The sequence below is a fragment of the Sprattus sprattus genome, assembly GCF_963457725.1.
Source record: "Sprattus sprattus genome assembly, chromosome: 3".
Lineage (NCBI taxonomy): Eukaryota > Metazoa > Chordata > Actinopteri > Clupeiformes > Clupeidae > Sprattus > Sprattus sprattus.
Genome location: NC_137922.1, coordinates 21,941,686 through 21,955,683, shown reverse-complemented (window position 1 = coordinate 21,955,683; position 13,998 = coordinate 21,941,686). Strand labels below are relative to the sequence as shown.

The window sequence follows — 13,998 nt, the reverse complement described above, 5'->3', positions numbered from 1 at the left end:
ACACAATGCCTAGAGAACCGCAACATAAACACACTGCCTGTAGAACCGTAACATAAAAACCCTGCCATAAACACACTGCCTAGAGAACCGCAACATAAACACACTGTCTGAATGACTGTAACACAATCACGCTGCATACACTGTAAACCTGAACAAGTTCAGAGTACTTAAAACTTTTTATGTAACTGATTACATAATACAAATTGAGTACACATATTCTTTTTTATTTTCATAATCTTTTAATTCTCTGAACTTCTATACTGAACTTTTACTTTCTTAAAGTGAACTCCACTTGATTAAAACTTAAATAGCTAACTTCTTTTAAGTGAGCACCACTTATTTTAAATTATTGACCACATATACTGATTTTCTGGTTCTGTTTTCAAACTGACTTCAAACTGAAAGTTACTCTCCAAGAAACATTCAAATCTATGTAAAATTTCTATTAGAAAGAATGAGATGAGAAAAACTGAAGATGTATAACAGCATTTATTTTTCTTGTAAAACAACTGACAAAATAAAAGATTACATCAAAGCTTTAAAGAACAGCGTAACAAAGTTAACAAGTCAACAACCAATCGTTTATCTCAACAAATCATTTTTCAAGGTGAGTAAGGGCGGTTTCAGAGGTTTGTGGTCATCCAGACACAGAAACATTTTCTGTATGCATGAGAATGTGTGCGTGAGTTTTTTGGGATATTCTAAATTGAAAGCATATGTCAGGCCAAACAACAACATAAATGCCTCCGAAAACCTCTGCACCCCATTCAAAACAATAGTGCCTTTAACAACGACAAAGACGTTCTCGCAGCTGAAGGGGTCGGGACCAGATGTATGGAGAGCAAAAGGAGCATCATCAAAATCTGGCTCCTCTTTCTCCTGCAAAACACCATCAATACAATTACCAGGAGAGTTTCAATGGGAACACTTACAAAAAAACTGATAGACAGACTTGGAAAAAAATGCTAATATATACAGGAATTATTTTCATTATGTAAAATATATGAAAACACAATCAGATGTAGTTATATGTTTGGATATTAACAGGGCTTACAGTGCAGTTCATGAACACTGAAACATCCTCATGCAAGTAGACAGGAAGTGCATGAAGGGACAAAGTGCGTCTCAAATTGACATCATGTTCTTCCTTGATTGTCAAATTAAATACTAATTATTGCAGGAATGTATTTGAACTTGTTCACTGCTGTCTAGGCCCTCTCAGCAATAACTCATAAATGTGTCAATGTTCTGATGTATGATCACTATCAACTGACAGATTCCTTGGCAATTATTAATACATAGTATCAACTAATATTAAAGTTTCAGTAACAAACTAAATGTGATCACTGTTGTGCAGAATTAATCCTAGACAAACCTGAAGGTCATAAGCCCTGAGGATCTCCCGTAGCGCCTCTGATGTCTTGCCAGTCAGTGATGCCTTCTGCCTATACAAGGCGATCAGTCATGGTGTGTATCGGTCAAGCTCCGAGTAGAATGTGTCGCGCAGGTCTACATTTGTAATGCGGTGGAACTCTGAACAAACCTGCAGACAGACACACAAACACAGACACAGACATATTAACAGACTCAATAAATACTTAATTTTTGGCATCTTGCAATGTCTGTGTCATACAGTACAATGAAATTTCATTTAAACCTTCCCATTTAATACAGGTGTCAGAACTTTCTTACAACAGTTACCTGTGATTCCATTCTCAAGGCTGGCCAGCTATTTAGGAAGTCTTTAACTGGTAGTTCACTCTCAACAATGTCTTTACGGCGTAGAGCAAAGGTGATCTGCATGAGTTTCTCAATCAAAAACTGATTTTTCTCTTTCTTTTCAACTTCTTCTATGATCTGCAGTCTCATCTGTTCAAGGGTAGCCCGGTTCTCTCCTCTGGGAAAGTTGGGGAGGAAGTTTACTTCAGAACGTCTGGCTTTTTTAATGTTGGAATTAGCGTTCTCATTGTCTGGGTTGTTTTTGCTCCTCTTCCCTGCATTGATAGACACCTCTGCACACCCTGATCTGGCCAGTTTTCGACGGTAATTCGCCATCTTAAAGTCTAAACTAATCTTCCATCCAAACCACCCACTCTTGCTGCCAAACTCTTTGAGGCATGGGTGCGATGTAATCAGGGCTTCAGCAGCCTCACCACGTTCCCTGTCATTTGGGTATGGCTTGAAGCTGTACATTGTTTCAGCCATACTTTCCGGCACGTTGTGCTTCTCGGATCTTGTTAATTGTAATGTCTTTCCAGACGTCTCGAAGACACGTTTTCCTTCTTCAAGAACATGCTCCACTTCATCTGAGAAAGTTGGCACAGAGAACGAGTCAGGCCAGCTCTTCTTGCGCTGAGTAAACGATACATGTGGGAGTATGTCTGTAACAGAGCTGCCAGCAAAAGAGTCATTACTTTCTGATCTCATAACTTTCAATATACCCTTCTCTGGCAGTTCCTCTATATCCACAAGTACAGTCAGCTGCCCATCAAAGTCCGGGTCTTCATATTGAAGGCTTAAGTCACTGTCGAGTCTTGGCTTGAACTTCTCTTTCATCATCCTCTTCAGCTCTTCTACAGACTCTGGCCGACCATTTAGAGAGAGCTTCATGGCAACACCCGAGTCCAAAATAACACGTAGCAGAAATTTCTGGGGGGCAGCCATCTCCTTTTTCTGTTTTTAACACACTGAAAAAAGTGAGGTAGTCAATAAACAGATAAAGTACCTGTCACATAAACTTGGGTCATTTTTTTTAAATTAAAATCATTTTCAGGAGGTTTAAATTGCTGGGGTCAAATTGACCCCTGGGATAAAAGATGTTAGTAAATGTGAAGGTAAAAGGAAGGCTAAAGAGGCATTGTCAAATTTGAACAATAACCTACCAATAGGACTAAAGCCCATCTGGTAAGAATCTATCTACTTCTCAATTAATTCATATATATCACCTTGATGTTATGAGAAGTTCCCCTTGATAGTATGCCATCATGTACCGATGCCTCCAGGCAAGTTTTGCGTGCCATGAACAGTACGCTTGAAAAAGCGATGTTTTCCTTCAAATCTAAGTGTCCAAAGGTGAACAAGTGGGCCAAAGCATGAATGAGGCCAGGATAATGTTCTAAGTAGTGATGTTTGGGGTGGAGTTTGAAGTCAGGAAAGACTTTCTTCAACATTTGGCGAAGGTCTCAAATCTTAGTCTGTAAGTACTGGATATATTCCCCTGTACATTTTGGGGACAGTACCAACTCAGCTATTTCTTTCAAATCCATAAGCACTGTCCAAGCTTCATCGTCCTCAGGAATTCTATCACCAATAATCAAAGAGAGCAATCTAAGCAAAGCAGCATTTTCATGACCATTGCCTCCAATAGGGTTCTTTTATAGCAACTGCTTTGGAATTTGGTCTATGGTAGCAGTGCAGAATCTGCAAACATTTTTGGATCTGAAAGACTTCATAAAACCTGCAAACGAATGGACTGCAAGATTGTCAGACACCACACACATGACAGTGCCCTTAACTAGCTTGCCAATGGATTCAATGAACACACCATCTGTTTCAAGAGTACACAGTTCTCCATAGAGAGCACCAAGTGTTTTTTCATAGCGTGACGACCCTGTCGCTTTTGGGTGCTGGGCTGGCTGCTCGTCTTGGTCTGTGTTTTGTGTTGCAGATGCCCAGCAGGTGTGGTTGGCTCGTTAGTAATTGAGAGCACCTGGGGCCGGTGTTCCAAGTACTACAAAAGCACAATCCACAGGTGCCAAGGAGATTCTGACGGAGCTTTACACAGAGCTCCAGAGAGAGATAATGGGGAAACCTTGCTCCCCACTCTTGCGTAGTTGTTAATAAATGAAAACTCTTTTGGCTTTTATTTGTCATGTCTGTGAGCTGGATGTGACAATAGCCAAATCTCTCAATATCAGGGACTTTACATAATGCTGCAAGCTGAATTACATGCAAGTTTGACCTGTATTTAGATCAGCAAGGGCCCAGTAAACTGCATTTAGCTTATACATTGTTCTTGACGTGCCAAGTGGATTAGCTCTTTCAAGATCATCATTGTACAAAAGTAGGGGTAGGGTTAGCTCATCTGAGGACAGTAGTTCATTATTTTTGAAATATGATCCATCTTGGTGGCTCATATACTGACCTGGTTGTGCTGGTTTTATTTCTTTAATTTTATCCAGAAAGACCGTATGTCTAAATATCTCCTGGATCATCTCTGGAAATGTGCACTGTAGTGTGTCCTGGCTCTAGTTCATACTCTACAGGCCTTACTACAGGGTCATTTCTTTCAACTTAAGTTTTCTGTCTCTTAGTCGTGGATAATTCCTCGCCTTAAGCTGTTGCACTAGTAAAAATGTTACAGCCCATGGTAACAGCACTGACTAGTTCACCTAAAGATGTTCACTAACAACAATGTCATGTCTCTGCAAGACCCTTTGTATTGTCTTATTGATGATTGGCTTGGACAAAAAAAATATTTGAGACAAATGTTCTTCAATTTTTGAGTTGCAAAGACAGAGACTTGAAGAACATTTTGCATCTTCGAAAATAATGACGCCAAGTTATAGAGCAACTGGGCCCTCAAATCATCAGTGTGACTGTCACTCTCAACCTCAGATTAATCAAAGTCATGTGTAGTCTCACACTGAGCAGGTCCTTCATCAACACCATCAGCAGAAGATGCTGCCGAAGTTCCATCGTTCTCTACGGACACCACACCATCTTCAAAAATGTGAACTATCTCCATGGTGTCAAGGCTATGCCTGGGATTGAACCCAGGCTGCTGGATTAGTAACCAGTGTTTAACCTACTGAAGCAGTGAGGACCCAATTGCAGGCTGGTGTTGAAACTTACTTTCTTTATTTTCAAAAACAGAGATAATTCCAAACAAAGGTGATCCAAAGCACAGAAGACAAGTGGTAACTCCAAAACGCAGAAAAACAAGAACAGGGCAAAAGGCCATAAACTAACCACTAACAACAAATGTGCCTGAGAGCACTACAAACTAATGTGCTTGAGAGCATGACAAACTACAGTGCTTGAGAGCACTTCTAGCAACCAAAGACAATCTAACGACCCGATAAAGGGCAGGGAAACTAGCCAGGTATTAAACTGTGAGTCAGGTTGCAAACATACAATGTGACACAGGTGAGGTCACACAATTAGTTACAGGTGAGGGCACACAATGGGACACAGGTGAGGGCACACAATGAGAAACAGGTGAGGGCACACAATGAGAAACAGGTGAGGGCACACAATGAGAAACAGGTGAGGGCACACAACGAGAAACAAAGGCACTCATGAACACAAACATCGAGTAAAATGTCCTTTTTGCCACTAGATGCCGCCAATGTGCCAAATTATGGCAATTGCCACCCGAAGTCCTGACACATGGGCTCTGGTTTGTTGTGCATTAAAGGAAGAATATACATTTGTGCGGTAGTTACAGTTCCTGAATGGGCACGCAACCATCTTGTGCTTTCGCAAATGACTTCTCAAATGTCTAAACAGTACTGCCTCAGAAAAGGGATGCTTGAAGTTACACATGTGGCATAAAACAATATATATGAGCATCCGCTTCTAAATCCGATCTGCCTGTATAACTGACATCGTGTGCGTCTATATTAGTAATCAGAGGAGCGGGAGTAATCAACAAAATTGCAACAAGAATGCGTCTCGGGGGTCTGTTACTGGGAATTATTTTATGTGAAAAAAATTGTCAACACGACTTTTTATGTGTCTATATCAAATCTGTTTGTTGTTTATATGCCCAGGGCTGGCCCTAGCACATTTAGCGCCCTAGGCAAGCCTCACTCCTGAAAAATAATCTTAGCATTTTAATTAAGCATTTTGGTGTATTTGGACAGCCTGGCATACTTTAGTCATCCATGACCTAATATTCTAAGTTACACACACACAGAAACACAGAAAAGCCATGTTCCTGCTTACATAAGTACATGATTCATATATGTTTATTAATAATACAAGGCACTTGATTATTATATTCTTAAGTCATTAACAGTGTTTAAAAATTATCTCCATTAGTCCCTCCTTTTATATGTTTCAATGGATTATTCAAAATCACAATCAATTCATCTTTCTTAATTGGTCAATTATCAATTTCAATGGATAACTTCAAAAGCATCACTCTGAGCTTCATCACATGGATTTTCGGAACAGAGATCATTACTGAGCATCACTCCATATCATCATAAGTCAATCATTCAAATTGTCATCAAATTTCTCATCACACATTTGTATACTTTGTATTTTTAGGCTAACATAGTGGGTGTCAACTGTGTGTGTGTGTATCTTTAGCTCGCCTAGGTTCAGATAACGTTCAAACAAGGCCTCTTAGCTGTGGCCTTGAAGGCCTTCTGCAAAACACATCGGCTGTTGAATATTACTGGGCAGAAAAATGTAAACAGTCTCTTTTATGGAAAGTGTGTTTTGGCAGCCTGGTTTTCAACCACAGATGATCTTTGGCCAGGCCCCATTGCGGATATTTGACTGTGCCTGTTGTGATCAATATGCTAACAGTCCCAAAATGTAGAGCAGTACAGTAATTATCAAAAGTTCCACACATTGTTTCACTTTTCCCTTTTTTTACTTCATATTAGGCGAACAGGAATGTATACATAAATATCCAGAGAAATTGGCCTGGAGAGTTTCAATTTTCAAAGTTCCAAAAACGTACGGTACCCATCCTTCCATTACCCTTGCCTTACCAGGCGACGGGAAGGTGAACAGTGCTTATACCTTTACTGCGCGCTAACCTTTCTTTTGGCAACAGGCTTCTTTACATATAACCTTTACTGTTCCAAAAAACGTACGGTACCCTTTCTTCTATTACCCTTGCCTTTACAGGCGACAGGAAAGTGAACAGTGCTTATAACTTTTTACCTTGAGGGCTCCAAAACATGAAAACTACAGGCAGGAGTCTCTCTAACTCTAGCAATTTGATCAACACATGAGGCAAACAGGAAAAAGTCCTTCCTTGAACCTTTGTTCCCCTTTCCACCCCGCGGCAAACAGGCAAAAAGTTCGTCTCAAACAAGCAAACAAACAATATACTCACAAACTGCTTGGAGTCCAACCCCTATAGTTCAATTCAATTCCTTCACTCTCGGCTCTCCTCGCTTGGCAGGCCCTGGCCTCCTTCCAATTCAAGTTGGAGGTCTTTAGAGAAACGGAGTCTCGTACTCTCCGTATGGTTCAGGTCCTCATGATTAGCCCAGTGTGGAGAGTTGATGAGGTTGTTGGAATCCCTGTCACAAGCCCCCAAATATTTTAGGTGAAAATGAATCCGAGTTACTTTAGGACTCCTGAGCGCATATAAGTATATTTATTAGACAAACAACAATTGCAATTGGGCCCACTCCCAGCACAAGGCTGAAAGTGAAGCCCCGATAAACACATCGCACAAGGTTTATATAGACAGAAGTTAAGTTTTCAGCAGGGATAACCACGTGGTGGATCTCTGACGTCCAAGGCTCCCTATATTGCAAGGATGGCAGTTTTGCACAAGGTCGGAAGAAGCTTATCACCTCTGGTCTAAACATGCTCTTGTAGAAATGCAGACTCAGTGGCACCTAATATTCTAAATTACACACACGCTGAAACAGAGAAAGGCCATGTTCCTGCTTACATAAGTACATGATTCATATAAGTAGGGATGCACCGATACCACTTTTTTACAAACCGATACGAGTACGAGTACGAGTATTTTTATTTGTGTACTTGCCAATACCGAGTACCGATACCGATACTTCCAAGATTTGGTTTCCATGAAAGATTTTATTTTATCCTCTGCAGGTTATGTCAAGCCTATAGTACAACATTAACAGAAGGCTATCCCAAGCCAAAAATAAACAGAGCTTTCTGGTTTAAACAAAAATAAAGATATAAAATATAGACAGATGGCAATTTAATTTGCTGCATAGTTAACAACACAGTCTGCTTAACAAAAAGTGAACAGAACTATCCTGGATGATAAGAACATGAGCACAGTTCAGTTACAAAAGGATCAACAACTCTCTTCCTCCCCTTCTCTCTCTCTCTCTCTCTCTGTCTGTGTGCGTGCGCGTTTTTTTCTTTTGAAAGACGTCAGTAAAGATTGGTTGCTTGGTCTCTTAAGCCACTGGCATGAGTGAACTTTGTGTGCTTAGCACTATGGTGCGTCTTCAGATGTTTAATCAAATTGCTTGTGTCAAACGAAGTACTTTCCTTTCCGCCCCTCGACACTGTAACAGTGCAGATCTTACACTGTGCCTTACTCCTGTCATCATGTATCTTAAAATGAGTCCAAATCGCCGTTAAGGCAGCACAACGGTATAGCGATTTCTTACTAGAGTTTAATGTTGACAATGAACTGGGCTACGTTCTTGCAGCCAAATTGACACTTGCCTGAAGTTTGACTGTGTTAGGCAGGGACGTGCAGTCATAGGAGGCAGGGGAGGCAGAGCCTCACCTGTCATTTTGAAAAGTAAAAAAAAAAAATATTTAAAAAAATTTGTTTTTTTTGTATAATAATCATATATATTTATGTATTATAAAATAAATGTTCATATTTCTCTAGTTATCTGTGTTACGAGTGTCATTTCTGCATGATTCCGATCATTTCGAGCATTTTTATTATCAAAATCGCTGAATTTGAACATTTCCGGTTCCCAGTGATCAGCCAATGAGCATTGGACGTGCGGTCAAGGGAGGCAGATGCATTGCAGTCTATGGGCAGGGTAGGCAGTGCCTCCCCTAGGATTGCGAAATCACTCCAAACTGGGTTTTACGCATGCGTGCGCAAGCGTAGAACCTTTTGAGTTGAGCTGAAAACGCATTGAAAAATATTGCAAGGGAGGCACGCACTACCACGGATTCAAGAAGGGTGGCGAGCGAGAGGGCACTTGTTGGGTATATAATCTGACGTTGGATTTTCTTCTTCACTTCTCTACTTGAGTTTGACAGCGAAAATGGAAGATTGCATTGCTAACCTGAGGCATATTGAATTAACTAAGAACGTTTAAGTATTTTAAGTTAACACAGTAGTATTACACATTTGCATTGGAGTATTTCACGTTTCCCAACGGGACTACATATTCATGCGCAACACGAACCTAAAGAAGCTAAAGGCTGTTGATCCAGGAAAGTTGCCTTGAAGTTGTGAGCAGACTAGGTAGGTGCTAATCCTGAGCTAAACTAGCCACTGACTGCATTCACTCAAGAAGAGGACAACGGATTTCCACTGATCTATACTGATAATCGTGAGTGGATTCATTTTGTTTCACCTCAAACTGACGGTTATGAGCTCCAACGAAAGTGCACCAACTTTAAATTATACTGGCCAGTAGAACATTTTGGTATTGTGTGCTATGTATGCGGTGTTTAACTGTTTACATGTTAATATGTTGTGTAAATAAATATGGAATTGTTTTTTCGAAGCTGTCCGAGTTGGTTAAATGGTCATTTAAATTAGCATCCCACCACCGTAGTTATATTTTCTCCAGACAAAATGAAATGAGCCATATAATTGGTGGGAGGGCTACATACACTAGCTTGCAACTATTAATATCTTATTAATAACTCATCATAATACAATAAAAAAAACAATCGTTTGAAAATAATGGTATTAGACAATAAAACAACGTTTTTTCAGTTCTGATCAGGTGACAATTTTAAAACCATAGACATATATACATGTATATATACATTATATATATAGTTTAAACTAGAGCTCAAAATGACGTAATCACTTCCGGTTTCTGTGCCTCACCAGCTCCGAACCTCACTGCACGTCCCTGGTGTTAGGGAAGTTGTTTGCAACCTAGCCAACATAGCTATCACAATAACATTGCAAAGAAGTAAACGCAGGAGCACTTAATATTAGCATCAGGCGGAAAAATGAAAAAAAAAAACGTAATACTAGCATCAATGTCCAAGAGTGTTAAAACAACCTTGCTAACATCGCTAACGGGATGTCTTGCTAGCGGCTACTTGCTAGCGGGTGTTTATGACAAACTAGCAACTCAACAAGATTCCTGAAACACAAAACAAGACAGACGTCCTCTTTTACCCTCACATGTCCTCCTTTCGAGACCTAAATGCGTCCGGGTAAAAGAGGAGAAAACAAATACATTCCCGTCCCCGTCAATCAACCGTAGCAAATAGCAATAATATGTTATAGGCGCAGCGTCGCTAAAGACAGTAGGCTAGCCCCTACACTTTGCCTATGTAACAGCAGTTCTAAGTTAACTGCAAAACATAAAATAACCGAAGATAGCACTTACCTTTACTGGAGGTCGTATGTGTTAAGTTTAAAATCTCTAGCGAAACCGTTAGCTTACGCAAGCCACCTCCACACATCGTATCCAAGCTGTTATTACAGTGCATGAAATGCCCTGTATTGTTATTCCTAGGCTTCTTCTTCTTATTCTTGTTACCTTTTTCTGCGATTAATTCAGCCCGAACCGCTTAACGTAGAAACTTCATTCAAACTTTGTCGCGTAGGTCTTGTAAAGGACACTTATGCTATGTATTTTTCACTTTTCTAAACTTTATACTTTTTAAGTTATTAAAGAAAAACGAATCTGAATCTTTCCCATTGACTTACATTGGGCCATTATGACATCATAATAGGGTAATTAAACTGGCTTGCACCTGTGCTTCACTGACACCTGCGGCAAGCCTCCAAGGGTCCTCTTCTCTCTGTACCTCTCCATTCAACTGTATAACTAGGAATATTAATAGACACCTTCCATACTCTACTTTTTTTTCTCTCTATCACTCTCACTCTACTTTCTCTCACACTCCATCTCTCTGCTTCACTCTATTTTTCTCCTTCTTTCAATATTTTCACTCTCTCTTTACTGTCTTTATCCAGAGCCACTCTTGTTCACTCTTCTTTCCTTACTTTGTTTCTTCCTCTCTTCTTTCCTTTCTTCTTTCCTTCTTTCTACTCTTCTTTACTTTCTTCTTTCCTTCTTCCACTCTTCTTTCCTTTCTTCTTCCCTTCTTCCACTCTTCTTACCTTTTTCTTTTCTTCTTTCCTTCTTCCACTCTTCTTTCCTTTCTTCTTCCCTTCTTCCACTCTTCTTTCTTTCTTCACTCTTCTTTCCTTTCTTCTTTCCTTCTTCAACTCTTCTTTCCTTCTTTTACTGTTCTTTCCTTTCTTCCTTCCTTCTTTCACTTTTCTTTTATTCGTTCTTTCTTAACTTTTGCATTTCATGCACTGGTATTTCCTTCAGGAAATGCATTTTCTAGTTGAATTAATTACAGTGCATGAAATGCCCTGTATTGTTATTCCTAGGCTTCTTCTTCTTCTTCTTCTTCTTGTTACCTTTTTCTGCGATTAATTCAGCCCGAACCGCTTAACGTAGAAACTTCATTCAAACTTTGTCGCGTAGGTCTTGTAAACGACACTTATGCTATGTATTTTTCACTTTTCTAAACTTTATACTTTTTAAGATATTAAAGAAAAACGAATATAAATTTCTCCCATTGACTTACATTGGGCCATTATGACATCATAATAGGGTCTTTAAACTGGCTTGCACCTGTGCTTTACTGACACCTGTGCCAAATCAAAGGAACCTCCTCTCTCTCTGTCCCTCTCAATTTAACTGTAACTAGGACATTAAGACACCATCCATTCTTTATTTTTTTTTCTCTCCATCTCTCCATCTTTCTCTCTCAGTCAACTTTCTCTCACCCTCAATCTCTCTTCTTCACTCCATTTTTATCTCCTTTTTTCAATATTTTCACTCTCTCTTTATCTCTTCACCCCAGCCACTCTTGTTCACTCTTCTTTCCTTCTTCCACTCTTCTTTCCTTTCTTATTTTCTTCTTCCATTTTTCTTTCCTTCTTCCACTCTTCTTGCCTTTCTTTTTTCCTTCATCCACTCTTCTTTCCTTCTTCCACTTTTCTTTCCTTTCTTCACTCTTCTTTCCTTTCTTCACTCTTCTTTCCTTCTTACACTCTTCTTTCCTTTATTCTTTCCTTCTTTCACTCTTCTTTCTTTTCTTCTTTCCTTCTTCCACTCTTCTTTCCTTCCTTCACTCTTCTTTCCTTTCTTCTTTCATTATTTCACTCTTCTTTCTTTTCTTCTTTCCTTCTTCCACTCTTCTTTCCTTTCTTCACTCTTCTTTCTTTTCTTCTTTCCTTCTTTCACTCTTCTTTCCTTTCTTCTTTCCTTCTTCCACTCTTCTCTCCTTTCTTCACTCTTCTTTCCTTTTGTCTTTCCTTCTTCCACTCTTCTTTCCTTTCTTCTTTCCTTCTTTCACTCTTCTTTCTTTTCTTCTTCCTTTCTTAACCTTTGCATTTCATGCACTGGTATTTCCTTCAGGAAATGCATTTTCTAGTTTAAACTGCAAGTTCAACCTCAACTTATCTGTCTGCAATACCGCTCTCGGCCTCTATGCAACTCGCCGCTCTCACACCTGGCAGGCATAGACAGTAGAGAAGAAAACACACGCGTTAAGACGCAACACTGGGTATCGGTTTTTGGTATCGGTAATTTAATACGAGTACGAGTATTTTAACGAAGTATCGACCCGATACCCGATACTGGTATCGGTATCGGTGCATCCCTACATATAAGGTGATTTAATAAAACAAGGCACATGATTATTATATTCTTAAGTCATTAACAGTGTTTGGAAATTATCTCCATCAGCCTCTTCATAGTTTCTTTAGTCGACGTTGCTGGGACACACACACTCAAAATGCTACACGAATGCTGTCAGGGCAAACAAAATATTGTAGGTCTTAACTGAAGTTCTCGACCATTATTGCTAGCTTGCTAATAACACTTTTACCTAAGATCCATTAAAACACATAGTAGCTAGCTAGTTACATTTAACATTAGCATGCTGATGTGAATTATATGGTGTTTCTGTAGAACATGAGTTGGTTTCAACACAAACAATTGATTGTTTACTTTAAACATGAACCTATTTGGCGCAAATAACACACTCACTAGCTCTTTAGCTTCCTAGCCGCCAGCGCCAACAGTCATGTGCTGCACAACTGAACTTTCTACTTGACAGCCAAAGCATGATTTATAATTATTAAAAGGAAAATTTGCAAACATTTCCCCCCTCAATTTTGTCGCAACAAAGACCTAAAAAACACTGTTTACTTACCAGATAAGGACGCTTATCAGCGACAGGATTACTAAAAGTCTTCTACAGGAGGAACGTGCTTATAGAAGTCTAACTAATACTAAACAAGTATTTAGTCTGCTGTCTCCGTCTCTCATCACAAGATCTCTGCGTTCTCTGATTCTGTTCTGAACTAGTCCTGTAGCGACGTTGATGACGTCAGACATCACGTTTGAATAATACTAATTTATCAGGCAATGTTTACTCAAACAAATACATTCCAATACAATTAAAACGTCTTCACTTGCTCAGAAAACTAATACATTTAAAGTTGGGTCAACTAAATACAAGGTTTTAAGTACTGAATACATAATGTTAATAAGTTAGTAGAACTGTTTGGGTTTACAGTGTAGAGAACTGTTACACAAACACACTGCCTAGAGAACCGTAACATAAACACACTGCCTAGAGAAACGTATAACAAACACACTGCCTTGAGAACTGTAACATAAAAACACTCCTGAAAGAATCAGCACAAAGGTACCATCTTGAGAGAACCATACCTCAAATGCCCTGCCTCAAGAACCGTAACAAACACCCTGTCTGTGTGTGTATGCATGTGTGTTTGTTTGTGTGTATGTGTGTGTATGTCTGTGTTTGGGTTTGTGGGTATATTTGGTTGTGTGTGTGTGTGTGTGTGCAGGTATGAAATCCTACAACATTTACACACACAACAGCGCCATTACTGGGTTAACCTGCGCCTCCAGGGTAAGCTTGCATGCCTACAGTGCGCGGACCCGGCAGTGTCACACTCGGCGCTACATAATCCAGCCATCAATGCAGGCATTTTAAAATTTGTCGTCAAAGCTAGGCTGCAAGCACTCCCCACTCAATATAATCTGT

General features: G+C 39.6%; 1 protein-coding gene across 1 annotated transcript in view; it reads left to right on the top strand.

Annotated features, from left to right (window-relative positions):
- Window positions 1–13,998, top strand: part of dnah9l (dynein, axonemal, heavy polypeptide 9 like) — a gene marked incomplete at both ends in the record, with an annotated part of 78,372 nt that overhangs the window by 38,264 nt on the left and 26,110 nt on the right.